The sequence below is a fragment of the Triturus cristatus genome, chromosome 1_2 (genome assembly GCF_964204655.1).
Source record: "Triturus cristatus chromosome 1_2, aTriCri1.1, whole genome shotgun sequence".
Taxonomy (NCBI): domain Eukaryota; kingdom Metazoa; phylum Chordata; class Amphibia; order Caudata; family Salamandridae; genus Triturus; species Triturus cristatus.
The window spans coordinates 970,317,306-970,344,502 of record NC_140580.1 but is presented as its reverse complement, the minus strand read 5'-3'; the positions used below and the strand labels follow the sequence as shown (position 1 = coordinate 970,344,502).

General features: G+C 45.4%; 1 protein-coding gene across 2 annotated transcripts in view; it reads right to left on the bottom strand.

Annotated features, from left to right (window-relative positions):
• The window catches only part of RNF183 (ring finger protein 183), a 100,028-nt gene extending 74,077 nt beyond the window's left edge, over nt 1–25,951 (bottom strand). Inside the window, exons 1-2 of one of the 2 annotated variants that reach the window (XM_085615584.1) lie at nt 25,583–25,718; nt 8,316–8,397 (exon numbers count right to left, since the gene is read on the bottom strand). The gene's annotated coding sequence lies outside the window, so the exon portion shown is untranslated. Of the gene's footprint in view, nt 1–8,315; nt 8,398–25,582 lie in introns of both variants that reach the window. The other variant, XR_014966258.1, reaches the window with a different exon arrangement.
• Nucleotides 25,952–27,197: the final 1,246 nt, after the last annotated feature.

The window sequence follows — 27,197 nt, the reverse complement described above, 5'->3', positions numbered from 1 at the left end:
CGGCTGTCGTTCTGACTGTAATTAAAATGTATTATGCTGGCGCAAAGAGCTCTGAAGAGCTGTACTGATTTTTTTTTTTTAAAGTCCCTGAGCAGAAAGTAAATAGAGACAAGTGGAAGAGGACAAGTCCTGGGGAAGATTCATGGGAATCAACAATTGAGGAAAAAGGTGAGACAAGCTGGAACCATTATTCAATTAAGCCCCCTGACGGAATACAGCATGTCAAGAGACAGCGCATGTGCTGCCTAGGCACAACCAAACAAATGGGATCTGCTAAGTACCCTTGTCCTCCGGATGTGTTAAAGAATTTCAAGGATATAGTTTATCCTCCTTTGTTAAATCTCCTAATTCGTCACTTCCATAAAATGCATTTTCATGCTGTTTTACACATGCAGAAGTTATTCATCTATTGAAAAAGAAGGGATTGAAACAGACTGTTCTAAAAAAAAAAGCCTACAGGCCTATATCTCTGCTCCCCCCCACCTTCCCAGCTAAACTGTTAGACGCCCATGTTGTTTCCGAACTGAGTAAACATTTACAGGATGCAGAAATTCTGCATCCTGTTCAAGCTGGTTTCTGTCCCTTACACAATACAGAGTCTATGATACTGGCTGTAATAGAGGACTTAAGATGGAAAGAAGACCTGGGGAAACATGCTGCGCTGGTTCTGCTTGATCTGTCTGCAGCCTTTGAAACGGTCCATCGGGTGAAGGAGTCAGGGATACATGGCAGTGCACACCTCTGGATTGTATCATTTCTTGTGGATCGAGCACAATCTGTCAGATTGGGGCCTTTTACATCTCTGGCAAAAAAGTTGGAATGTGGGGTCCCTCAAGGATCCTCTCACTGTCACCCCATTCATTTAAGTTTTACACAAGGCCTCTCATCATGGAAATGATTAAGAGAGATTGTAATGTTTACAACTATACTGATGATTCCCAGTTAGTGTTTCATCGGGATGGTACTTATACTGCATATGCGCACTTTCAGGATACCATGAGATATATTTCTGGTTGGATGAAATGAGTGTTGTGGTCATGCACACTCCCTCTTTTTCTCTATGTAGGCTGCTGCATGCAGCCTACATAGAGAAAATGGCCCGGGATGGGCGCTCTCCGCTGCGCCTTACCAATCACAACCTGCCACTGCAGCGTTGTGATTGGCTTAGGGGAGGTGAGGGAGGCTGCCTGTGGCTGCTTCCTGTTGGGACCCCGCCACTACCAGGAGCTGATGCGGCGTGGGACTCAGGACCCAGACACTTAAGGTACTTTTTTTTTTATTAGAACCCCCCCCTCCCCTGACCCCTACCCGCGACTGCCATGTTCCACCGGCCGCGACAGTGAGGGCAGCCCGTGACAGGTAGGAGGCAGGGGAAATGCGCGGGGGTCGCAGGAATAGGGCTGACAGGGGAGCAGATCTCGTGGTAACGGAAGAAACAGTGGTGGGAGGAAGTTGTTGGAAACGTAGCAAGGGACATAGTGAAAGGCATCAGGCCAGAGAATGGTGTGAGGGAAGGAAGCAGCACAAGGGACACAGGTAGGAAAGATGCAGGACAGAGATGCCACTGACAGCAAAGTGAGCAAAGCGAGTTTTAGGGCACATTCATAGAGGAACTGCGGGGACAAGGTAAAGAGAATGATGTATGAAACTTAGCGACAGAATTTGCATAGAAGTGGCGCTAGGAAAGGGGTACACAAGGCACTCTGTGGTGGAAAAGCAGGCTAGAGGTTTAATATGTGTTTCTGTCACGGACGAGGGTTGGACGGGGTGCAAGAGGTGAGAACATAGAAGGGAGGAAGGCGAAGAGATGGAGTAAGGGGGTAGATGGAGCGGAAATGGGTAGAAGGGAAGAGGCAGTTGAAGGTGAGCGGGGGGTGGTGAAAGGGTGACCAGTGTGAAGAGGCAGGGACAACGATGTGTGAGCAAGAGTCTAGGACGCCTGTCATGCGAGGCCTATACCTCAGTGTAGAATGGCGGTTACGGGGTCCATTTTGTGTTTACCGCACGCCTCAGTGCCGTGGGAGGCCCACACAACGCCGTAAAACTGGTGAACATCGTGGCGTATGTTGTGCATTTTGTCTGATAGTATGACGTGTGCATGTTGTGCAGCGCGGCACACGTCACCTGCAAAGAACACTTGCGAGGCTGAATGCTCAGCAAGATTAGCCGAGAGAGGGCTCCTTCTAGATTAGCGCCAAACTGCATATCTGTGTCATTTAATTTGGCAATATGCAAAATAACCATTGGCAGGCATAATTAATACTGCTACAGGATTGCATGAAATCTTCTGCAAGCGCGATGAAAAGCCGCGTTTAGCGTTTTACTGATAGCGCGGCGTTCCTGTGCAAGTCCGTGTTACATACGTTCTGACATTCCAAGCACCTGCTTTGGATTTTATTTCCGGCAGATTAGGTTTTCATTTTCTGGCGCCAGTTTTTGATGAAGTATGGTGCGTGCCGGAAAAACTGCTAGTGAACTGTTTTTTTTCTACTGGTGAGACGGATATGTAGCTGGCAGCATCGGAAAAGGAAAACCCATTTCTGAGCTGTGAAGGGTATTTTCAGTTAATGTACTTTAATCCGGATGAGACTTGGAAATGCCATTCACAGTGGAGGGAGTGGGCCTTAATGTTGCGAGCAATCAGAAAGTGTTTTACATGTTTACGTTATATATTCTTTTTTCACCTTGTCATTCATATTGATCCAAACGTGTTTAAAAGGAATGCATTGCATATTGAAAAGGAGAAATATCCTTGGCACATCTGTTTTTAAAAAGATATATAGCTTGTAAAAAGCCAACGTATGCAAATTCACAATGCCAGGGAAATAAAAATAAGGTCTAGCGAGGCAACTTCACTGCAGGACTTGATTTTTTTACGCCTCACCGCTTTCAAAGCTCACCAGCCACCACTGGAGCCGCCCAATGGGAAAGCAGGTAGTGGATGAGCAAAGAAAGGTAAAGGGGGGGCACAGGGCTCCCTGGGTCACACAACTAACCTCACCAGAGAAACCCACTCGCACCAGAAATAAGGCAGTCGCAGACGTGAAGGCAGTAGGCAAGGCGGAGGCAGCACAGAAAGGTACCCACGGAAAAGAGTAACTTTGATAGAAGAGCTGCTCAAACAGTGTCCTTGGGATGCCTAACGGTAGGGGCATGGGTGAGCAGGCAACAGCACACAAAGAAAGCCAGAATAGAAGAGCTGCTCAGACAGTGTCCTTGGGATGCCATATTGCAGGGGCACAGTGAGCAGGCGAGTGTCAGCAAGGGTCTAGGGCAAGTGGAACGGCACTTGCAGCCCGGGCCAGGTCTGATGCCTGCCCACGAGGTCTGTAGCAAGGGAAGCCTAGAACCGTAAACACCGAGATACCTGCGGAACGGGCCACCGCACAAGATTAGTGCTGTCAGCGAGAAATGGGAACAAAACAAGAGGGTGCAATATTACTAAGAGATGCGAAGTACAACAAGCAAACATGGGTGGCGAATGACCAACCAATATGTAGTGAAATGTATCATCCATGTTGTGTTTTGGAATAATAAACTGCAGCCTTCATACACCATAAACTTGTGTCCTCCAAATGATGTGAAGGAAAGGGTGTGTAAAGAATGGGGCCTTGGAAAAGAAAATGGGAGAGAACTTGCAGGCCTGGGAGGGTTGTGGTAATGGTGCTCTAGTGTGCAACAGTCTTTCACAATTTTCCACTTGGTGTGCAGTTTGGAAACTGCTGAACGAGGATTCAACCATCCTAATCCACAGAGACGAGACAAAGCCTAATCAGCCATGACAGTTTGCCACGGTGAGCAACTGTTTTAGGGGGAGATGTTAATCTCAGTCAGATTGTGGCTCAGGCAGGTCTCCCTCACCAGTATTGTAAGACTGCAGTATTTCCAACACAAATGTTAGCAAAGAAGCTGTGTAAGAGTTACTTTGTTGTCTATGGCAAGAATTCCCATATTGTTTCCAGCCTTTTCGCTCTAATATGAGCCCTGAGGCCAATGAGATTTTAGATAAAGATTACTTATTTTTCTAAACTGGTGTTGTGTCCATTTGTAGTGTTTTCACTGTATGTGTTCACATATGCTTTACACACTACCTCTGAAATAAGCTTATCTGCTCGTGCCAAGCTACCAAGGGGGTAGGCAGGGGTTATTTTAGGAGTGTATCCCCCTTACCCGGACTAGAAGCAAGGGTCCCTATTTGGACAAAGGTACCTACCTCTGCCAACTAGAGACCCCCATTTCTAACAGTCCCTCTTTCTTGCTTCCAAATGTTGGCATTATGCCATATATGGTGTTTTACTTCCCTGTGCACAAGGAGAGAGCAGGCCTATCTTGAAATGTGTGTGTACTGAAAGAAATGTGTACTGGAAGTACCTATGATTCAAGTACAAATGTCAATTCTTAAGAACACTTTCCAGATAACTTGTATTGGTGTAAAATGCATTTAGAAAAAAACTATTAACGAGTCTAACAAAATAAATCAGGCATCTTCCGCTTACTTTGGGAGTGTTGGAACGTGGGGATCCAGTGAAATATGGAGGTCCTCTCCCTCGACATGCCATCAATTAAGCACATTGTTTACAGCTTTAGGCATGTCACTTACAAATCATCAACATCATGCTTTTAAGTCTAATTAGTTTATCTGAAGCCAACAGACCCTTCAACATTAAATGCATTAAAGTGCTTGGTTTGCGGCTCCCCGGGCTAGGTTTGATGGCTCCCCAGGGAGCCACGGCGCACAGTTTGGGAACCACTGTGCTACGTTAACCTTTGTTTTTTTCCATTGAATTTCTCTTTTTTGTTTTTTAACATAAAGTAATGCTCATTGCCATACGTAAATGCACCCCTGCAGCGCACAGTCTTTAGCCAGGAGTTTGGGTGCAGGGCATGGCCAACCTCCCCTCTATACAGCCAAACTCACATTGCGCATGGGCTTCAACCATGTGCAGTAGTGGGTTGTCTATAGGCCTGGCCCTGGGCACCTCATCCCCAAGGGGCAGGAGGGCTGAGCTGCCCCCTCCCCAAGCCGTATCGGACCCATGGACCCTCATACTCCCTACATAGGGATGGGGGCATACGTGACCCCCCCCCCCCCCATCTCCCCCAAGGCCGAATTCGGCCCCGGACCCCGTCCCCCGGGTTCTGCGATTGTAAGAAAGATGAGACATATTATTGCAATAAGCATTAATAGGATTGTAAAAAAATACAAACAACTCAACCATGGTAATTGTTCATAATGTTACTAATGTAACTCCTATCTATTGCTAGCTTCTATGCTAAAGAGAGCATATTGGGAGCATAAATCTACATGGTCTGTTGGAATGACCAAACCCTTGATAATGTATGTCAGGAAGCTAGAATCAGTGCATCCACAGATGCTCCTCCAAGGGTACAGCTATCTTCCTTCTCAGGATAAAGGTCAGGGACAGCGGGCCTGTATCTCAACAGCATTCCGTGATGACTCTGGGCAGAAGTTAACATCTCACTAAGTTCAGCACTGAAGTGGTTTAAATAATAAAACAGCCGGCTAATCAAATGGTGTCAAAGTTGTAGGACAGTGTTTCAATCCTTCCTCTCCGGCAGAACTCGGAGCGTCCGCCTCCCCCCCTTCTGCTCCAATGCCACCGAAATCATCTGCGGCGTACGCCAGGGCTCTTCCTTCAGCTGTTCAACATCTACATGGCACCCCTCGCCCGACAGCACGACCTCAACATCATTTCCTACGCCGACGACACCCAGCTGATCCTCTCCCTCACCAAAGACCCTCACACCGCCAAAACCAACCTCCACGAAGGAATGAAGGCCGTCGCCGAATGGATGAGGAACAGTCGACTGAAGCTGAACTCGGACAAGACGGAGGTCCTCATCTTCGGCCCCACCCCTTCAGCCTGGGACGACTCTTGGTGGCCGACAACACTAGGAACAGCCCCGACACCCACCGACCATGCACACGCAACCTAGGGGTCATCCTTGACTCCACCCTCTCCATGACTAAGCAGGTCAAAGGCGTCTCCTCATCCTGCTTCAACACCCTCCGAATGCTCCGCAGGATCTTCAAGTGGATACCCACCGAAACGAGAAGAACGGTCACCCAGGCCCTCGTCACCAGCAGGCTGGACTACGGAAACGCACTCTACGCAGGAACGTCGGCCAAGCTCCTGAAACGACTGCAACGCATCCAGAACACCTCGGCACGACTGATCCTCGACATCCCCCGCCGCAGCCACATCTCACCCCACCCGAGAGACCTGCACTGGCTCCCCATCAACAAGAGGATAACCTTCAAGCTCCTCATCCACGCAAACAAAGCTCTCCACAACACCGGCCCAGCATACCTCAACAGACGACTCAGCTTCTACGCCCCCCACCCGCCAGCTCTGCTCCACCGGCCTCACCCTCGCCACAGTCCACTGCATCCGAAGAACGACCGCCGGCGGCAGATCTTTCTCCCACCTCGCCGCCAAGACCTGGAACACCCTCCCCACCAACCTACGGCAGACCCAAGACCTACTGACCTTCAGAAGACTCCTCAAGACCTGGCTCTTCGATCAGTTGCAGTGCCCCCCCCCCCGCCCCCAGCGCCTTGAGACCCTCACAGGATGTAGTGCGCTTTACAAGTGTCTTGATTGATTGATTGATCTGAAGAGTTGGTGCTTTGCGAGCACAGAAAATAAAACAATGCCTCATGTTCTGAATTTGTGAGACCCTCGAACTAACTGTGCCGACTACCACTACCGACTAACAATTGTCGTACATGCACTGTGGCGAGCGAGCGTAGCGAGCGGGCCTGAACCACCTATGGGTGGTTTGGGGGGGTTCTTCCCCGAGAAAAGTTTGATAAAAGAGAGGGCAAATAGTGCATTTTCAAGCAAATTTGAGAAAGCAGAAAGGTGTCAACCACTCTGAGGTCTGATGACCCGTCCTGTCCCCGGCCTGGCCCCTCCTCTAAAACCAACTGCTGTACAAATAGAGGGCCACGTACCAGGGGCAGTGCTGGAAATGAAAACAAATATAGACGTGCAGGGACTACTTGCCCCAGAGTATCTGTTTACTACTGATAAGTACGTGCATGTTGTCTCCCATAAAAGCACTGGAGCAGTGCTGAGAAGTGCCGGTACTGTTCCTTCCAAATGAAAGAAGTGCAGGTGATGAGTACCGGATAGCACCGGGCCATTTAAAGCACTCACCGGGGGGCACACTGGTTAAATACCGTAAACCACCCAGCATATTCAGGGACGGGGGAGGAGGGGAGATTATATAACTAAACTACTGAGCACACACAATGATGAAAGGTGTATAAGCCCAAACATTCTGCACATGTAACGGGTGAATACACCAATTGTCCGAGTGTATGAAGTCAATCGCCACCCTAAACCGGCCAATGAATTGAGGTACATCTCTTTCAAAGCAGCCACTGTATAAAGAACACTGTGTAAATACCATTAGACACGGGTGCAAGAGAGCACCAGGCAAGGACTCTCAACCACACAGTGCATGCGAGGTGGAAGTGAGTATATAACTACAAGTGAAAGTCAGGCTTAACGAATACCCCTGAATCACCCAAAATACAAAGACCACAATTTGCAAAATACCTTAACCATATGCAGTTCAAGAGCCCAACTTGGCAAACACAACCAAAAATCCAATTGCAAGAGGGATACAAACCACCATATCACCGAGTGCACAGAGACCAATTTAATAAACACCAATATTTACAGTAGGCTAATACTTAGGACCACCCACTGCACACGCTACCAATCCCACAAGATACCCGTATGTTATGTCACCCAGAGATCTGTAATAGTCATCATGGGCCGGGTCCTTTACCTTTCTGACAACAATTCGGCGGTTTATCGCCCCTTTGTCTATCCCAGGCCCCACCCGCCAATCAGTAAAGCCCCTTACACGAGCATCAGTCACCAGCCTGGTCACTTCCCCACCTACCCATCACTCTTAATGTGCAGGCTCATTAATACAACAATCCCACGTCCACCCCTCGCCTGGGAGAATTACACCTGACCAAATGGGGCTTTTCAATTACCCACATCCCTGACTACAGGTCCAGTGCAATCACCACACTCCCACCTTAAAGTACCAACAACCTCGCACCACCTCCACGGTTCTCTCTCCCAGTCTCATTAATTATCGCATACATTATCCCGCTCTGGATACCCCGGTTCATCACGAACTCCTTCAGCGTGACCAAGATCTAGGCATGCACAGGTCAGTCGCGACAGGCAAAACGGGCGGGTGTGTTTGCGCAAGGAGGGGTAGGGGGGCTGACGGTAATCAATAAAAATATAAAACAATAAACTTACCTTAGTTCCTCGCGACCGCATCACGCTCCACCGCCTCTGCTGCTCTTGGCGCATTTTAGGCAGCCTCCCTCCTCCTGCATCCCTAAGCCAATCACACACAAACCATTTTCACCTCTTCACACTCTCTTTACTGGACAAAAATTTTCATTCTATATAAGAAAGTTACAGATGATGATAAAAGCTTGGGCAAGCTGGTGAGAACCTGCCAGTAGCTCCTCTGGTGTTGCGCACGTGAGGTACATTTTCATTTCTACACACATTTCCTCTGTGGTACACATACACTTATCTGTTGAGAGTATGTTTGTGGCGAGTGATCTGACTTACATTCTTTTCTCTTTTTTATAAAGTAATTAAAATAGTGGGTAAAGAGGATTGGATTAGACAGTGCAATTGGCGAAACAGTTGTTGGGTCGAGGTGGATCCCCCCCTACACCAGTCCTACTCAAAGTAAATGGATATTTTGCCCGGTATAGCCAGATTTTTGTTGTTTGAAAGAACTTTGGCTCATACCCAATTGGTATATTTAATTTACTCATATGTCCTTATTAAAGTGCACTACAGGTGCCCCAGGCCTGTAAATTAAATGCTACTAGTTGGTCTGCAGCACTGCATGTGCCACCTACATAATTAGCCCTCTAACCATGTCTCAGGCCTGCCTCAGCAGTGCCTTTGTTCTGTTTACTGCCACTTCAACTTGGCATTTAAAGCTACTTGCCAAGCCTTAAACTCCGCTTTTATTTCATACAAGTCAACCCAAGGCAGGCCCTTGGTAATCCAAAGGGCACAGGGTGCTATGTAAGTAAAAGTTAGGACCTCTACTTTTATGTTTTACATGTCCTGGTAGTGAAAAGCAGCCCATTTAGTTTTCACTACTGTGAGGCCTACTCCCCTCATAGACTAAGCATTGGGAAATCCCTTACAGACTTCTAAAAATTCCTGATCCCAGGGGAGTTGGTTTATAATGTTTGGTATGAGTGGAATAGTAGTGATAAATGTGCCTTACTGGTAAGGTTGGATTTAACACTACTAATGCAGAAATGCAGCTTTTAAAAAGTGGGCATTTTTCTGCTCTTAACTTTGCTCTCTGTGCTTTAGCCTGTCTCCAGTATACAGCTGGATGGGGGAACAGTTCCCATTCGTGCATTCCTTCCAGATGGCCATAAATGCAGGAAGGCCAGTGGTGGCTGCATCCATACGCATCCATCTGCATTCCGATGGCCGGCCTGGGCAGACGGGAGGAAAGGTGGCTCACACTTGGACCTCAAAGAATAATGATCTGACCCCACACAAATGGCTGGTGATCCCTGTAGGTAACCTGGCAGACAGGACTGTTTTGAAAGGGGTACCCGTGCACTTCATAACCACACTTTGAAGTTTCCCCCACATCAAAGGCACATTTGGGTACAAGTACTGGGTCTCTGACCCTCCCAAATCAGACACTTTTGGACTTACACTGAACCTCTGTCAGAAGAACAGCAGTGATGCGCAAAGGACTCAACTGGACTGTATTTCTGGAAGGACTGCGTTTCTGCTTGTTGCCTGGTGGCCTGCTGCTCTCTGATTCTGCTGGAAGGAGAGCCAGACTCTGCCTTCCCTCCAAAGTGATTTCGAAAGGCTTGTTAGCTTGCCTCCTGTTTATGAAGCCTCAGGGACACAAAAGACTTTCTGCAGTTCTGCTGGTGCTGCCGGATTCTGCTTTCTGTGAGTCTTACCTTTGCCTGAGGTGCCTACTCCAAGTTCTGGGCCTCAGAAGTGGGTTCTGCAGCTGAGTTTCTGCTAAGCAGCGTGAAGGCCAGCAAAGCCTCGACGCACAGCTGACAGCTCTCGGAACCAATGCCGGACAATGCAAGCCTCGCCATGCAGCCTCTCGGAACTGATGCCGGATGATGCAAATCCTTGCTGCGCAAACTGCACCCCAAGGTGGGTCCCTGTAGCCGGCCCACATTCCATCGCAGCTGGCCTGAACTTTGGATTTGCACCGGCCCATTGCAACCTGAAGTAACCTTTTAGCACTACCTGCTTCTAAGCGCTTTATTGACTTTATTTCTTCGACATTTATTAACTTGACTTCTACTTGATGGATGTTGCTTGTTTTGGACTTGTTTTACTCAGAGAGATATTCTCTAGTATTCTAAAGTGTTGTGGAGTCTTTTTTGTGGTGCATTTACTGCGTTGTTGTATGAGTTATTGCACAAATACTTTAGACATGGTCTTCTAAGTTAAGCCTGCCAGCTCTGTGCCAAGGTACCAGGGGATGAGCGCAGGATAATTTAGGATTGTGTTGAGATTTACCATGACTAGGATATTGTGGTTCCTACTTGGATAGGGTGCATACCTCTGCCAACTAGAGACCCGATTTTTTTAAAGGATTTGCAAACAAAAAGACCATAACATATGTATTTATTTTTAATCAAATCAGTAAGCGAATCTTGTACAGGAAAGAACTCATACATGACACAAAAGGGTGAAAACTTAAAAATATCAATAAATCCATAGATAATGCCATCCATAATGCTGTGAAATGAGAACATCTTATAAATACGGAGGATAAGAAATAGCAAAGTTCACTGGAGGAGGCATTGAATAGAGCATGTGTTTGAAAATTGGAACTGTGTCTACTGGAATCGATGCCTCAAAGCAAGAAAAAGAGGTTAGGGAAGATATTCCTCAAAATTCCTGGACTTATAGCTGGTACTAGCTATAAAATGTATAGCACAGTCTAGTCTAGGAAGTCAGCTAGAGAGCCAGGGTAGCGATAATGGGTAAGAGGTATGCCGTATTAGAATGAAAGAGGACAGGTCATTTGGTCAGAGAACTCCAGTAGAGTACGAATGTGACCCGTTAGGGTATCAGAGTGCTTTATAGAGATAACAAGCTAAATTCAAAGATTAGGAGCAAACGATCATGAATACACTTAAGGGAGAAAATACAAGCAGGAGCAAGGGAGGACTGCACAATAGCAACCTCTGCCCAATAAAGTTACAGAGAGGTACCAAATATGGTGTAATATAAACATTGTCCATGATACCAGAATCACATAGGTTACATCTGCGAAGTCTAGTGAGACTTAAAGTGGGTAGCGTAAGATAAATAGCAGTAAAATGTCACTAAGCCGCTGATTCCGTAGATGCTCCGAGAGAGCTTATGGCAGGAATTTGCCCATTAGAAACGTCTTGGCTTCCTTCTTGAATCTTGCCAGAGATGTTATTCTTCTGATGATTGGTGGCAGCGAGTACCAGATTCTAGGTGTGGCCCCAGAGAAAGCTCTGTTGTAAGCTTTCTTCTTCCAGAAGAAGGGAGGTTTCAGCATAAGATCCCTGGCACTCTGGGAGTGCCTGCCTCCTCCGGATACTTTAATTTTATGAGCAAGGTACGAAAGTGACTTAGAGTGTAGTACTTTTTGTGTGATACAGGCCAGTTTGAGTTGGATTGTGGCTTCCTAAGGAAGCCAAATCAGGGCCTTCATGTGCGGTGAGATGTAATCGAATTTTCTCGAGCCTGTTAATAGTCTTGCAGCTGCGTTGAGGCAGGCTTTTAGGGGAAACGTTGAGATCTTGGGCAGACCGTTCGAAACACCATAGCAGATGTCAGACCATCTTGTATGAGGTGGAGCCCAATCAGTCCTGCCTTTGGAAGGCAGGAGAGTACAAATGTGCAGGGGACAACAGCACCCTAACCATGGCAACATTTGGGATCATGCTGACACTCCCACCATCTCTTTAGTCTTCAGAAGTAACCCTGGGCGGAGCTGGTGTAGCGGGACTACGTGGAGGTCCACGGAGTTGGGCCCAAAATCCATGGAACTCCGCTCCACTCCGCCACCCGCCTCCACACCCCTATTAACAATTAATTAGACATTAATTAAAACCAAACCAAAAAACACTTACCTGTATTGCGGCATCCCCGGGCTGCCCTCCTCCTCTTCCTCGCCGTCTCATTGCGAAAACTGAGTATGCACGCGCGCATGTGCATTTCTTGCATGAAATACGCATGCGTGCGTTTTTGCAATGATCACCCAGAGACGGCGAGGAGGAGGGCAGCACAGGGGGGTGGAGGCGGAGAACGCGGAGTAGGCAAATCGCCGCACACTCCGCGGGCGGAGCGGAATTCTCCGCCTGCGCCTATTCAGAAGTTAACTATTCATGTCGGCACCATTGGTCTTTCACCCAACAGCTGACCCTTAAATGCCCACTCATGTTAAAGTGATAAAAGTTTTGGAGAGAATCTAACATGACACATTTGCGGAGTATATGCAAGAAAACTGAATAAGCATTAATGTCAGTTGCATGAAAATGATGACTATTGAAGTTATTTCTGAGCAGATATTTTTGGAGATGTCTGGCACTAGAATCTCAAAAAGCCCAATGAAAACAGAAAAAAATAAGAGGAGGAGATATAAACCATGTGACTAGAAACATATTTCACACTTTTAAGAAAAGGTCTTCCTTGCATTGAGAGCACCAAAAGGTTATGTCCTTATCGAAGGTGATGGATGACTGGGAAGGGGCACAAATGAAGTCCTTTCAAGAGCTCCAAGTGGAATTTGATTTACACAAATCCCAGTGCTAACTCTATGTACAGTTGCGCCACGCTATCACATACCACTAGGAGTTTCTCTCAGATATACCTGAATGCAGTCTACTTGAGACACAGATGTTTATGGGCCCTCTAGGGAAAGGGGGGGGGGGGATAATCTCAGATTTACAAATTGCTGGCTAACAAACTCGCCTAATCTTCTCTTGGCACTGAAGGCACACTAGGAGGGGTGGCTGGGCTCACTGGATGGTAGCGACTGGAGAGACACCTGCATGGCCCTAAGTATCCATGTCAGTCCAGCTAGACTGCAACTTCATCAGCTCAAATACCTCCATCTTACCTACCTTACGCCCGTGGCTGGTCCACAAACTCCCTGAACTCAAATGCTTCTGCCAACCTGAAGACAATGGGAATTTTTGATATATGGTTAGAGGCTTTTCAGTTATAACAGTGTATTGGCAAGGAATTTTCACCATTCTGTCTGGATTCCTTGGGAGAGTGATAGACCCTTTGCTGCAAATTACACTCTTAGGTTTTCTTGATGATTTGGGGAGTGCCTGTGGAGCTCACAACCTGGTTGTGATTGGAACTAGGATTGTGAAGAGAGACATTGCTAATCACTGGAACTCTGCAGGTCCTTCCTCCTTACCTGAATGCGTAATGAAATCGATAGATGTGCAAAACATACGGAGCAAGGGAATGTTCTCAGATGCATGTCAAAAGATGTGGGAAATGGCAAACTTACTATGGCCTGGGATAAGGTGCACTGAAAACTATAATGTATGTCAACGACGGTGCTTAATTGGAGCCAGTGGTTGCAGGTAGGTCCTACTGCAATCATTTTTGGGCACCAGCACTTAATTTTCCTCAACAGACTGATTCAGGGCAAAAGACAGAAAAACACAAAAAGGAGAGAAGCAAAAGAAAAGACAGAGGAGAAAGACGGAAAAATGCTGACAATGGGAGAAAACAGGGATGAGTGATTGAGATAAAGAGGCTGGGAGTGCCTGGTAGTCGATTAAAGAGACATGAGGTTAAAGCAAGACAGCACAGCCATGGTATATGGCACCTCAATTTTTAATTACACCAGTCGGGCACTGCTAAGCAAAACTTTAGGGCCCGACACTTATTCTTTACAAATTAAGCACTGGCTAACTATGTAAACAACTCTGCCATGGCGGGTCCCAAGTCCAGCTACGAAAGGATAATGGTTATGCGTGGGGCTAGCTACCCCACTATGTAAAAACATCCTAGCTCCATAAACGTCAACCAAAATACATCCTTGCCATGGGGGAAGAGAGAAATCTCCTTCACTGAGAGCTTTGATGCCTTGTGGTGGAAGTCAAAGATCTCTGGAAGCCACAAAGCCGATCCACCTGCTTTTCACCAAGACCATCAGCATTGGGATATGAAATGTGAGGACCAAATACGAGTCAGGCAAGACAGTCCAAGTGGCAGCGGACATGAAAAAATACAACCTTGCATTGCTTGGCATCAGCTTGACTAGATGGACACAGTCTGGACAGAAAAGATTGGCTCCAGAAGGAATGCTGCTGTATTCTTAATACAAGGAAGAGAACGCCCCACATACTCAGAGAGAAGTAGGACTGATGCTAACGCCAGCAGCCAACAAAGCTCTGATTGGATGGGAAGCTCATGGTCCCAGAATCATCACAGCTACCTTCAGCATTTAGAAAAAGAGGAACAACATCAATGTTATCCAGTGCTATGCACCTACAAATAACAGCAAAGAAAAAGAACAGTTTTACAACGGACTCCAGCCCATCCTGGAGAAATGTCTTGAGAGAAACTTCACAATACTGATGAGGGACCTCAATGTCAAGATTGGAAGTGACAACACTGGGTATGAAGAAGTTATGGGCATCATGGCCTTTGAGACATGAACAAGAATGGTGAAAGGCTTGCATATCTCTGTGCGCTGAACATTATGGTGAGAAGTGGTAGTATATTCCCACACAAAAGAATACAAAATGCAACGTGGGTGTCACCAGACCATTCAACAGATTCAGACCGACTAGGTCTGCATTGCCAAGAAGTTCTGGAGGTCCCTGCAGGATGTAGGTGGGATGAGAGGAGTGGATGTGTAGTCAGACCATCACCTTGTCGTGGCCATGCTAAAACTGAAGAAGGCATGGATGGAACCGACAAACCAACAGCAGCGATATAACACCACCCTCCTCAAAGATGCACAAACAAGAAGTGAATATTCAGTAATCCTCGGTATCAAGTCCTGCAAGAACTAGAGGATGACAGAGACCCAGTAGAATGTAAGTGGGAGAAGATCAAAGAAACAGTGACACAGAGTACCAAGAAACACCGGCATAAAGAATGAATCTTCACCAAGACTCTCCACAAAATCCAAGAAAGAAGAAAAGAAAGCTGCAGTTAACAGCAGCCGAACAAGAGCAGAAAAAGTGAAAGCTCAAAGCATATACACCAAAACCAACAAGGAAACAAAGAGAAGATTAAGAGCAGCCAAGCGAAGATTCATCGATGGTCTTGTCACAGAAGCCCAGAAAGCAGCAAGCCATGGAAACTTAAAAGAACTCTATGACATAACACTGTAACTCTCTGGCAGATACAGGAAGCCAGAAACACCTGTTAAAGACAAAGCTAAGAAGACAATCAAGGGTAACGAAGGCCAACAACGAAGAGGGGTGGAGCACTTTGAAGAACTGCTGAATCAGCCCATACCACAGTCTCCACCAGAGATACAGCCAGCTGACATGCCAATCGACTGCAGCAGATCAAACAAGGAAGAATTATGTCAAGCCATCAAACATCTGAGGAATGAGAAGGCAGCAGGACCTGACAAAATTCCTGCAGGGGCACAGAAGGCAGACATTTAAACATTAGTAAACATGCTTTACCCCATGTTTGGAAGAACCTGGGAAGAGTAAAAGATGCCATCCGACTGGAAGGAGGGGTAACTCGTCAAGATACCCAAGAAAGGTGACCTGAGTAACAGCACAAACAACAGAGTGATAACTCTTCTATCAACCCCAGGCAAAGTGTTCAACTGAGTCATCCTGAACAGAATGAAGGAACAAGTCGACGTTCAGACCAGCAAGCTGGCTTCCGCAAACGCAGTTCCTGCACAGACCAGATTGCAACTCTACAAATCATCATTGAGCAGTCGATGGACTGGAACTCCCCCCTCTATGTCACCTTCAATGACTATGAGAAGGCACTTGACAGCGTGGGCAGAGAGACTCTTTGGAAACTCCTCAGCCACCACGGTGTGCCAGCTAAACGTGTAAGAATCATGAGGAACTCTTACAAGGGAATGACCTGCAAGACAGTCCAATGAGGACAACTCACGGAAGCCTTCCAAGTGAGGACCGGAGTCTGCCAGAGTTGTTTGCTCTCGAGGGGGCAGGCAGGAGGAGAGTAGCTTTGACAACCTTAATGAGGCTCAAGAGGGAGGGGGGACTGGCGGTGCCGTATTTTGAATACTACTACATAGCAGCTGAACTGCAATGGCTGACAAAATGGGTGTATGGGGAACAATACAGAGAGGCGATGGATGCCCTGCTCCAGATCTCCTTTCCAGAATAGTATTAAAACTACCTATATCAGAACGAGAGATGAGCGCGGAGGCACCCAAATGTGCCAGAGATACCATTAAAATATTGCATGGCATTACCTCATAGAGCGGACTGGACGAAACTAGGGACATGGGAAGATGCTGGGGTACTTACCATAGGGCAACTATATCAAGACGGCGAGTTACTACCATTCGCAGACTTTAGTGAGCAAAATGGAATATCGGGGGTGATTTCTTGCTGCATGCGGCCTTAACCACAGCAATACGTAAGCATTGGGGGATGGGCCTAATTGAACCTGGTTTAGATGAAGGATGCCAATACGTGGTAATGGCAGCGGGGACGTTTAAGGCGGTCACCTGCTTATATAGAAAACTGAACAGTGCAGTTATTCTTCCACTTTGTGAACTACAACAGAAATGGGAGGAGGACTTAGGAGAACCCTTGGAGGATAAGACATGGGGAGAGTTCACAGAGAGGGTCGGTAGAGTCACCAGAAAGGCCCGATTTCAGCTGGTTCATTTTTATATATACCATAGGGCGTATCTTACCCCTGGGCGCATTAACAAGTATTTTCACACGGCCATGTGCTCCCGGTGTGGTGAAGTAGGTGCGGAATTTCTCCATATCTTCTGGAGTTGCCCGGAAATAGAGAAGTATTGGCAGGAGGTGACAGAACTTTTTGCAGAAACTACTGAGAAAGAAGTGATTCAGTCAGCAGGATATTACTTGCTACACAGATTCCCACATACGTCTAAGAACAAAATTACCAGCAAATTCCAAGACCTGGGCCTAGTAATAGCAAAATGAGATATCACCAGTCATTGGAAATGGAGGAGGGGTCCCAGTAGATGGAGAAGAGAATTCGAGCGTTGGGCAGGTAGCGAAGGTTAGGTCCGCTTACAAAATGTTAGGAGAAGTGGGAGTGAGAAGGCACTAGAGTCAGCCAGGGTTTGGGAGGCTTTAACGCTGCAATTGAAACTGCTAAATGACATTTCACAAGAATGAGACCGAGAATAACCGGGGGCGGATGAATGATTTTATGCACTACGACGCATGGGGGGAGTGACGGAAGGGCTGCGGAATAGGCTCCCAGTGAAAGTTTAAGTTGAACTTTCAGAACACAACAGGTTTGGACAGGAGTAATTGGGCGACATCCTGAGGTGGAATGCAAGGACGTCATACCATTAGACACGCCTGGGGGGTGGGAAGGGAGGTAGAGGCAGGGAGGAGTTATTGATTAGAGTGGGGAGGGGGGTTGCATTATTTAGTTATTAGTTTATTTGAAGGTACGTGCTTAGCCAACATCTAATAATGTAGCTCCTGAGGAGGTGGAGCTAGATCATAGACATTTATATAGCAATATTGAACTGTATGTGTATCAGAGATGTATATCAGATGGTTAACCCGGCGGAACCAGCACATATTTTGTATGATGCCTCATTGTTCAACTGATCAATAGTTTGTTTACAAAAAAAAAAAAGTTGTTGGCTCTCGCTTTTTCTCTTTCTGCTGCCATCAGACTTGACCATGAAGGCGTTCACAGCAAGGAGAAAAGATGGGATCCAGTGGACACCTTATATGCAATTCGATGACCTAAACTTTGCAGATTACCTGGCCCTACTATTCCATAACCATCTGCAGATGCAAGAGAAGAACAATAATGTGGCAGCCACGTTAGCACAACATGGCCTCAAAATCCACAGGGGAAAAACAAGATCCTGAAGGCTAATTCGGCCAGTACAACTGCAGTCACTCTTGCAGTCGAAGCACTGGAAGAGGTTGAGGGCTTCATTTACCTGGGCAGTGTCACAGACAAGCAGAACGGTACAGACATTGACATCAAGGCATGATTGGAAAAGCAAGGGCTGCCTTCATCCAGCAATGGAAGATTTGGAGCCCCAAGGACCTAACGCTGCAAACCAAGACCAGGCTTTTTAACACAAATGTAAAATCATTCCTTCTGTATGGAGTAGAAACCTGAAGGATAACAGTGACAACACCAGCAAAGTCCTAACCTTTATCAACACATGTCTGAGGAAAATCCTCCAAATCTGCTGGTCAAACACCATCAGCAACAACCACCAATGACAGCAGACTTTCCAACTCCCTGCTCATGAAGAAATCATGAAAAGACACTGGTGCTGGATAGGTCACACCCTCTACAAGCCTGCATCAAACACCACCAAGCAAGCCCTGACCAGGAACCCTCAAGGGAAAAGGTAAAGAGGGAGGCCAAGAAACACCTCTGAAGCTGAGGCCTCGAGGCGAACTGCAAGGTGAAACTGCAAGGTGATGGATTACACCTTGAGTCAGATTGAAAGAAAAGCCCAGAACACAGATGGCTGGAGAGTTCAGATTCATGGCCTATGCCCCAGGAGAGGTAGTAAGTAAGTATGTAAATAGAGGATGCTATATAACTATGCCATTGTGTGTACGGTTTTGTTTGGAGAAAAATAACAATAAGATTTGATATGAAAAAAGTTCTTTTCAGGTGCGTTGCTGATGTAATTTGTAGTGACAAGTCAAGGAGAGGTACAGGGGTGAGGGTGGTAAGTGGGCTGGAGGAGCTGTGGAGCAGCAGTAAGAGGATGGGGGAGAGATGAGAGTGAAAGGCTCGTCTTCTAGCTCCAAGATATTTAGGGGAGATTTGCAAGAGGTATTAGAAGGCATGAAGGATTGTGTTAATGACGAGAGGAGGAGAGTGGTGGGAAATAAAGTATAGGGCTGCAAGTAGCGTCTTTTTGACTGGGAAAGTGAGAAAACATATCTAATGTGACTTGTATCGCTCACTGTCAGGAATAATTGAAATTTGCAATGGACTTAATCAGGGACATGTACCCACTGCTTTGTTGTTCTCTTTATTTTTTTATCTGATCTGTCACCTTTTTGTAGATACGGAGATGTTTTTCCCCTAAAGCAAAACAACCTTGTCACTATTTTGCCTCATGTACATCATCTTGCTGTATGCGCCCGACCGAAACTGGACTACAGAGGCAGATCGACTGTTTAGCAAAGTTACTGAAAACAAGATCGGGCAGAGCACTGAACAAATCACAAACACACTGGCATGCCAAGAGGATTGTAAGCGACTATGCAACTGTGGGTTTGATTTAAAAAGCAATCTATCCCATTAACTTCTCAAGTTCCTTATTTGAAAAATTAAGAAGGTTGTACCTATGTCCTGTTTTATCAGAAAGTGGACTTTGACAGACACTAACACCTACTGGTTTTCTATTTTCCCCAGAAAATCCTTCCACACCAGTAGGAAATGGCTGTGTAATGTTGTGTAATCTTTTTTAAAGGCGAGTCAAATATGTTAAGGGAATGACATCCATTTGTGAGGAATGCAATACATGTTTGGTAATTATGATATTCTGTTTCTACAATACCTGGTTATAAGGGGTAGATGGCCCAATAAATTATAAAATAAATAAATAATAACAAAAAGGGATGGGGCTTGATGGGGAAAGAAGGGAGAAATATTATTCCATGGAGACTATTCCAATATCGCCTTCAATTGAGGTATCAAAGTTTACCTACCAGGTTTAGTCACTGATAAGCCATCTCCCAAGCCCCCTCTCATGAGTACCTGTCAAATGACCCTTGGATGTTTACCATCCCCATTAAGATGGCAATGCATGTTAACGCTTCCCTCAAACTAGACGGTGAAAGCAGTGTAAGAAGAGGTTTTGCCAAGTTACAGTACTTTGGAATGAATATGACCTTCACAGCTTTAACGCACTCAGTCCATATGATTTCAAGCTTTCCCCATCTATAAAAGTCTTTGAATAACGCGTTTAAAAGAGTGTGGGCATAATGCCTATAGAATGTTTGGTGTGGCTTTGTCTGAAATACCTCAAGATATTGATTGTTGCCTTTGTCACAGTTTCGACCAGCTTTGTAGGTGGCACTTCAATTGAAGAATATAAAAAGCCTTGGACTTTAAGATTCACTTTGAATCCAGAAATATTTCAGATACGTTACTTTCAACATCAATGTGTCAAAATGTAGAGTCTGGACGACTCGTGAGACAAATCTTGTCATCTGCATACAAGGCCAGTTTCACTTGTGAGCCAGTTAGTGACTGGCCTTGAATGTGGAGGTTCTCATGTATAGACTGGACTAAAACAGCAAAAGACAATGGGAGAGTGAGAGGCGAGATGATCCCTGATGAGGTCCTCTTGACAGGTGAATCTTGGCTGACAAATGTTTGCGGACTCGTATACGAGTCGTAGGTATACCCTGGTTTGCAAATGCCATCCTAATTAAATTGGGACTAAAGCTGAATTTACACATTAACCCACGTTCATAGCACCAATTACCAGACACTCTTTCTGCATCCAGAGAAGAGCGATAGGGCTCTATTTGCGAAGTCTGTTACATTCATGGCTCTTCGGATGTGGTCTAAAGATCCTTGGGCCTTGATAAAATGTGTTTGAACTGAATTCATCAGGAGGAGAATCTGGTTCTCCATCTGGGAGGCGAGGATTCTAGAGAATACTTTAGCGTCATAATTTATTATAGGGACTGGCTCGTAATCGCTGCCTATGAAAGAGTCTTTTACCAGTTTTTGTAACAAAGTGACTGCGAACTCGAGCAAATTTGGGGTGACCATGCCCGTGATCAGAAAAGAATTACACACAGCGATATAACACAAAATGACCCCACCCCCTGCAGAATGTGATGATGGGCCCCGGAGCTGCCCACATTCCACATATTTTCATTGGCCTTGGATTCAATGCTGCCCACCTCGATGGTTGGGGGCCCCTGCGCTGCACATGCCTGCATTACACCCTAGACTATTTGGTAAAGCTGTGGGGGGGGGGGGTCTACAATTTTTAAGAACACCTCATAAAAAGAAGCAGGAAAACAATAAGGGCACTTTGTCAGGCGAGATTGTCTGTGCGAATATCTTGGAAGTGTGACCGTATCGAATGAGGTGGCCCAATTCTGGTGTACTAGGCTCCCTGTGGCAAATAAGGCACTATAGAAGTTCTTGAAAACAATCTTCATCCCAATCTCCCAGGTGAGCAAATTAGCCACAAAATCTTAGGACATCTGATTCCTGATGTAATTCCAGGTTTGAATTTTACAGTTTTTATAGTCTGATATCTTTGTTACACAGTAACTGTGATTAGTATTTATGACAAAACATTCTTCATTTTCAGTATTAAGAGCTACTAAATGGACCGTGACATGTTGTAGGTGTCTCAGTGAAGGGGTGCGTTGGCTCTCTTCATGCTTACATTCTAGCTAATGGAGCTCTTCCTCTAAGGTCAGCCACCTGGAGAAGGCAGGCATCAAATGGGCTGAGGAAAGCACCAAGCACTTGCTACTTATAACAGCCTTCAATATTTCCCATAGAATCTTCCATGATGTATCATATGGATCACTGAGTGAAAAGTATTTTTTGTTGCTTCTACAATATTAAGACTCAATGATGGGTCGGATAGCAATTAGTAGACATTGTCAGTGAAAGGTTAGATCAGAGAGGAGAGTCTAGTGCAGTCATGACCAGGGCATTATAGATGATAGCCCATTTCAGAGGACAGGACAGAATCTGGTTAATGAAAAAAATGTCCTAGGATAACTCTGGTATACACGGGGATAGTGTGTGTAATCGCTCTCCTTGCGATGATGTTGTCTACAAAGGTCTGTGAGGGGTAAGTCCTAGAGACCTAGACTTTGTCTAGTAGGCATTTTGGGGACTGGTAACAGGCAGCAATGCACATCAGTTTTGCACTCATTTTTGCAATTCCGTGTGTCCATATTCTGAGAGTCATAATGTGAAATTTAGAATTGCAAATACCTTTTTGAGCACCTACATTCCAATAAGCTGCGCAAAAACGTTTATGAACCAGGTCACTTTTTTTTTTATTAACTAAAACATTCTTACTGTAATAACAGGTGAGATACACAAAATATTTCAATCTGTAAGGGGCAAGAAAACAAATGGATTATAATAATATATTGATAACGTAATAAAACTGCTAAAATGATTTGACGGAATTAAGTGGCAGGTGTCCTAGAAATAAATAGTGACTTAAGCTTGCACGTAGCATTGGTGGTTCAGCTGACCTGGTCTAATGCAATCAGTAGACAATCCTGAGCACAATGCACTATATCAAATACAGGAAGTCATCACAAAACCTGTGATTTGCTTTGTTAAGCACATTGTGTGACTGCTTTAGTTCTAATATACTTCAAATAAAATGTAATGCTGACAATCCAGGCTCCAATTCTCCTATATATCAGGTGCCAGTCTCTGTTTCTTTGTGGAGCTAATAAAAAGTCCCAGAGCAATATTTTCGCACCCTTAACTACGACCACCAGCAATAATATATGTTTGTGGCAGATCCAGTCTTCATAGCTCTCTATAAGTAGACATAACTACAGCCACCTCCATGATCTTGGGTATACATGCCATCTATCATGAAACAAAATCAGTGCTTGAAAAGATGGCAGGAAGGATAGGAAAAACGTATGGAGAAAGGAGTGAAGCGAAGGACAAAATGAGAAAGAGAATCAAAGGACAAATGGGAAAGAAGGAAAATAAAAAGAGAAAAGGGCAAAAGAAACAAAGGCTAGAAGCAGAGACGAAATTGGGGAAAGCAAAAAGGGGGAAAACAAGCAATTGGAAAAAAGAGCAAGAGAAATATTAGAGAAGGAAAAGATGAGAAAATCTGGTGAGTTAAAATGAAAGGAGACACCGAGTAGAAAAGGTGAAAAGGGATGGAAAGAATTAAAATAAGAAAGGAAGAAGAAGGAAGAAAATGGAGATGGAGTAAGAGAAGAAACAGACTGAAAAGAAAGAAGAAAATGAGGTGGTGAATAAGAGAAAGTAAGAAGAAAAGAGAAAGGAATAAGATTGAAATAAGAAGGAATGGTGAAAAACAGAATGAAGGTAAAAGGAGATAAGGAAAGAAGGAGATAAGGAAAGGAGAGCAGAAAAGGAGGAGAGCGGAAAAGAAGGAGAGCGGAAAAGGAGGAGAGCAGGAAAGGAGGAGAGCATGAAAGGAGGAGAGCAGGAAAGGAGGAGAGCAGGAAAGGGGGAGAACAGGGAAGGGGGAGAACAGGGAAGGGGGAGAACAGGGAAGGGGGAGAACAGGGAAGGGGGAGAGCAGGGAAGAGGGAGAGCAGGGAAGGGGGAGAGCAGGGAAGGGGGAGAGCAGGGAAGGGGGAGAGCAGGAAAGAAGGAGAGCAGGAAAGAAGGAGAGCAGGAAAGAAGGAGAGCAGGAAAGAAGGAGAGCACGAAAGAAGGAGAGCACGAAAAGAAACTTGAGTGAAGGAAACGAGAAAGGAGGGCATGAATGAGAAGTAAAGAAGAAGGGAGAAAGAAATGGCACAAAAGGAGAAGAGAAACCGAAAAACGAAATAAAGGAAAGGAGAACCAGAAGAGAAAGAAAAAAGAAACGAATGAGAGCAGAAAAACAGGAAAAAAAGGAGAGGGGAAAAGAGAAGGAGAATAAAGGGTAGCAGGAAATAAAAAAGGAGGGAAGACATAAGAGAGGGAATTGTGAATAGTTGAAAGGTAAAGAGAAAGGCGAAAAAGCAGAAGAGAATGAAAAAAGGAACTGCAAGAAGCAAAAAAGTTAAAAGAGATTAGAAGGAAAAGAGAAAAGGAAGAAGAGTAGTGAAAAGACTGTTGAAAAGGAGAGAGGAGAGAAAGGAGAAAAAGTAGAGAACTAACGGAAGTAAAGAAGAGCTAGATAAAAGAAATAAATGCAGCCACAGCTCTGCGTGCAGGTGCACTGACAACAATCCATACAATCTGAACGTATTTCACATTAGCTTTTTCATCCTTAGTGCAGGCTAAGTTCTAGCTGCAACTATGAATGAAAAAGCTAATGTAGGATGAGTCTTCACTAAAGCCGGTGCTGAACAGGCCTGCACGGATAGCTTGCCCAGCCTCATAGAACCTAAAACATATGTTTATAAAGTGGCGCCTTAACATTAGGGCAACTGCATCACCCAAGTGGACTGGCAGGCAGGCAGTTTAGATTTGTGCGCTGGTCAGAGGTAGCCAGAGAGCCACTGGTAGCTCGCCATCGACCTGTTGGAGACGCCTGCAGCAGGGCGTCCTACCAACTCATACTATCTGAGGAAATGGCCTCTATCAGTTGTGGTGGGTGAAGAATGAGGAAGGTGGTGAGGATAAGGAAAGAGTTCTTAAATGGCAACTCGATGGATATTAGACTTCAGGCTGGGAGCATGGAGTAAATGGCTGTAAGAGGCGTAGTACTAGCATGGCACTGCTTTATGCACCTTTGCATGCCTTTGGGAATTGGACCCAAAACAGCTACAACGTGAATAAAATGGGAATATTCATATACAAATTTGTGCAAATAGAAAGGACTGTGCCCTATGCACTTTTACTAACAGGGAGTTGGACGCCTCGGGGCAGATTCACGATGGCACGCAAAAATACGTAAAAGAGTGCTCGTGCAGTACTCCTCCTCCTAAAATGCTTTTGTGGTCAGTTACAATTTATCCAAAGGACAAGATCAGTGTAGCATACGACATCTGGCGTCATCTGTTTCCATAATGGGACTGGATTACTTGAAGGGATTATTTGAAAAAGAGATTCTCTGGGAGGCAAGAAGAATACCATACAAGAACCCCATGATGATCATAACAAATGGAAGAAAGACATTACTTTAAATAAAATTATTTTCAAGGAAGAAATTATGTATATAAAGATAAATTGGTTTTAGATTTCGTTTACCCAATTCTCAAGAATCTGAGATTTTTTTTAGTCTGTGAAAGATTAAATATGTTATACTAAAATTAACTAGTTCCAGTTAGTCTACAAGGATCTGGGAAATGGATGTAACCAGAAAAGGGCCAATCGAAATAACTCCCAAGGCACGGGAACTAAAGTGAAGAACAAAATGTATTTATTAGTAACAAACTTAATTAGCACGTGTTCAGAAAGAACCTGAAAACCCTCTTATTTTAAGCACTCATCGGCAGCCTACAGATCTAACCCCAGTCGACCCCATCAAACTCTTCCCCCCTTGCCCCAAATGTGGGAGCCTCAGATACTCAGAGAAGTCTTGTGCTCCGGGAAGTAATGTGTGTTTTGGTTTTACAGTAAAATACTTTTGTTGAAAGCTAAGAAATAAATCAAGTCAAAAAAGTTAAGGCACATGCAGAACTCACCTTCGTTCCATTACTCAAATTCTCTTCATCAGCGTGTGTCCTCGAGCCGGGTAAACACACTCCTTCTGTCCAGGCGTTTTGAGCTGCCCAGCAGAGAGCGTAAAATGCACAGATGGAGGACGAAAGAGAAAATGAGGAGAAGCCATATCATTCACGAAAGAGCAGGGTTACAAAAAGTGACCATACGTGGCCACCCATGTCCACGAAGGTCGGACTACGCGGTGCCCGTGATATCCGTTTCGCACTCACGCTCAGCACAGCCCTGTATTGTCTTGCCAAAGACGCATCCTTGTTACAGATGTCTGTTGTCACTTACACAGCGAACCCCGCCATCCTGATGAAAGTTGGAGCCCCGCCCCTTCCGCCCGCTTTGTACACAGGTGCCTCTTCAGGACTTTGCCCTCTGGGAGACCTGCAGGTGGCGCTGGATGTTTCCATGGTAACCGGGAGACGGCAGCTCCTGTCTGGCTGCTCCTGTTGTGTTCAGGTAGATGCGCCGTGCACGCACCTGGCACCTGAGCTTGAGGAGGGAAGTTGGACTTGAGCCAACAGGCTTCCGTAATGCTGCAAAAAGGGACAACTAAAGTACCCGGGCCAGTCGAGAAACTGCATGTGTGAGACGGGCCTCTCTGTGCTTCGAAGAAAACCTTCTGCATGTGGGCGTTTTGCTGCCTGGCCTTTCCCTGAATTTGAGATTATATGCTTTTTGCTCTCTTCACTAGAGGCGGTTATTAACCATGGTTTGTGCACTTGGCAGTGGTTTCGTACCTAGACAGCATCTACTGGTTGATATTCCAGTTCACCAGTTAAAAAGGTTTCCAGTTGACTCGTAATTTTTGTTAATACGTCATCATGGGCCATATGCATTAACATATTTTCCCATAGACACAGAATGGGCAAAACCCTTTGATGCATCTGGCCCCATGTGCCTTAGAGATTTTTCCAGTTGTGGCTTCTAATGGTGCTATTTTGCTCCACCTGGCCCTTTTAATTAATCAGTAAAACCTACCTTGTTACTAAGCACATGCATAGCCGCCATGTGGTCCTCCCCATCGTTTGCGTCTTCCCTGCCTGGTCCAGGCTTTCTAGCCAACAGGCAAAAAATAGCCCATGGCATGCTGGAATTGAAAAGCGTATAACTACACAGGTAAAGGAAAACTACAAGTTCCAGAACGCAAAATGCTATTGGCTAAAAAGTAAGGACAGCATCACTGTTGGCATAGGGGCACTATATAGTAGAGGTGGGCAAGCCAGCTAATTAACAGGGAGAGCCGAGCCTAGGCACGGATCTTTCAGCCTGTGCATGAGGCAGGTCCTAAAAATGTTTGCTGTGTAAATTATACAACAAACATTACGTAAAATATGATAAAGGTTCTGAAATAAAAAATGATGACCCTGAAATATAATATTTGCCAAAGATCACACAATTTAAGCAGGGAAGCCATGATTTATCCAGGGGTTTTGGTTTCACTTTGTACAAATCAGCCAGTAAACAGTTATCAATTTGTCTTTCATCACATTAATGCTTTGTTTTTTACTTGGTTGTGCATTTTTATGCAGTTTTATATAGGGCAATTTCGACCAGAAGGTGTTTGAGCTCTTTACGTGAGCACTA